The following is a 2,748-nucleotide window of genomic DNA, read 5'->3' as shown; positions in this document are numbered from 1 at the left end:
ACGCTCGGATTTCTCAGGTTTTCAACGCATATGAACTCTTCTCACATTCCCCCGTGCAACACGGCTGCTATACCTCCATTCATGCATAATCTTAAGGTCCTAGCTCACGTCTAAGGCTACAAAGCCGTCTAAAAACCAATAATCGGTATCTAAAACTTGAATTGTACTCCTGCGTACTGGCTCTCACATCAACTTAGAACCTTCTTCTGTGATCTATTATGGTGCTTTTAGTGTCCCGCATACCGCAGCAAGCGACATAGCTTTGCACACGATAAATGTAACCGTTTCAGAGAGAGGTACCGCCAATATGACGATCTGGCATTAAGTCGATTCTATAGCAAATGACGAAAACGGGCGGGTTTATCAGGTTTACACTGCATATGAACACTTTCCACATTCACCCGTCTAACGCGGTTGCTAGACCTTCCTTCATGCAAAATCGTAATGTCCTATCTCATGTCCAAGGCACCAAAACCGTCAGAAAATTCAATAATCGATATCAAAAACTTAAATTGTACTGCTTCGTACTGGCTATCACATCAACTAAGAAGCTTCTTCTGTGTTTTCTTATGGTGCTTTTAGTGTCTCCGCATACCGCAGCACTCGACATAGCTTTGCACACGATAAATGTAACCGTTTCAGAGAGAATAGCGGGCAATATGACGATCTGGCATTAAGTCGATTCGATAGCAAATGACGAAAACGGGCGGATTTCTCAGGTTTTCACTACATATGAACACTTTTCTCATTCCCACGTAAAAGGCAGCTGCTAGACCTCAATTCATGCAATATCTTAAGGTCCTAGCTCACGTCAAAGGAGTCAAAACCGTCTAGAAAGTCAATAATCGATAACTAAAACTTGAATTGCACTTCTTCGTCCTGGCTATCACATCAACTTAGAAGCTTCATCTGTGTTCTATTATGGTGCTTTAAGTGTCTCCGCATACCGCAACCCGCGACATAGCTTTGCACACGATAAATGTAACCGTTTCAGAGAGAAGAGCGGTCAATATGACGATTTATCATTAAGTCGATTCGATAGCAAATGACGAAAACCAGCGGATTTCTCAGGTTTTCACTACATATGAACACTTTCCACATTCTCCCGTGCAACGCGGCTGCTAGACTCCTTTCATGCAAGGTCGTAAGGTCCTAGCTCATGTCCAAGGCACCAAAATCGTCTAAAAATTTAATAACCGATATCTAAAACTTGAATTTTACTGTTTCGTACTAGCTATCACATCAATTTAGAAGCTTCTTCTGTGTTCTGTTACGGTGCTTTTAGTGTCTCCGCATACCGCAGCACGCGACATAGCTTTGCACACGATAAATGTATCCGTTTCAGAGGGAATCCCGGCCAATATGGCGATCTGGCATTAAGTCGATTTGATAGCAAATGACGAAAACGGTCGGATTTCTCAGGTTTTCACTACATATGAACACTTTTCACACTCCCCCGTCCAACGTGGTTGCTAGACCTCCCTTCACGCAAGGTCGTAATGTCCTAGCTCATGTCCAAGGCACCAAAATCGTCCAAAAATTCAATAATCGATGACTAAAACTTGAATTGTAATGCTTCGTGATAGCTATCACATCAACTTAGAAGCTGCTTCTGTGATCCATTATGGTGCACTTAGTGTCTCCGCATACCGCAGTACGAGACCTAGCCTTGCACACGATAAATGTAACCGTTTCTGTGACAAGAACGGCAAATATGACGATCTGGCGTTAAGCCGATTCGATAGCTAATGACGAAAACGGGCGGATTTCTCAGGTTTTCACTACATATGAACACTATTCAAATTTCCCCGTGCAACGCGGCTGCTACACATCACTTTATGCATAATCTTAAGGTCCCAGCTCATGTCAAAGGAACCAAAGCCGTCTACAAAGACAATAATCGATAGCTAAAACTGCTTCGTTTTGGCTATCACATCAACTTAGAAGCTTCTTCTGTGTTTTCTTATGGTGCTTTTAGTGTCTCCGCATACCGCAGCACTCGACATAGCTTTGCACACGATAAATGTAACCGTTTCAGAGAGAATAGCGGGCAAAATGACGATCTGGCATTAAGTCGATTCGATAGCAAATGACGAAAACGGGCGGATTTCTGAGGTTTTCACTACATATGAACACCTTTCGCATTCCCTCGTCCAACGCAGCTACTAGATCTCCCTTCATGCAATATCTTAAGGTCCTAGCTCATGTTAAAGGAGTCAAAGCCGTCTAGAAAGTCAATAAACGATAACTAAAATTAAAATTGCACTTCTTCGTACTGGCTATCACATCAAATTAGAAGCTTCTTCTGTGTTCTATTATGGTGCTTTTAGTGTCTCCGCATACCGCAGCCCGCGACATAGCTTTGCACACGATAAATGTAACCGTTTCAGAGAGAAGAGCGGCCAATATGACGATCTGCCATTAAGTCGATTCGATAGCAAATGACGAAAAAGAGCGGATTTCTCAGGTTTTCACTACATATGAACACTTTTCACATTCCCTCATGCAACGCGGCTGCTAGCCTCCTTTCATGCAAGGTCGTAAGGTCCCAGCTCATGTCCAAGTCTCCAAAGCCATATAAAGGTCAATTATCGATAGCTAAAACTTGAATTGTACTGCTTCTTACTGTCGATCACATCAACTTAGAAGCTTCTTCTGTGTTCTATTATGGTGCTTTTAGGGTCTCCGCATACCGCAGCGCGCGACATTGCTTTGCAAACGATAAATGTATCCTTTTCAGAGAGAATA

The sequence above is a fragment of the Schistocerca gregaria genome, unplaced genomic scaffold, assembly GCF_023897955.1.
Source record: "Schistocerca gregaria isolate iqSchGreg1 unplaced genomic scaffold, iqSchGreg1.2 ptg000247l, whole genome shotgun sequence".
Classification (NCBI taxonomy): Eukaryota; Metazoa; Arthropoda; class Insecta; order Orthoptera; family Acrididae; genus Schistocerca; species Schistocerca gregaria.
This window is presented reverse-complemented; position numbering follows the sequence as displayed.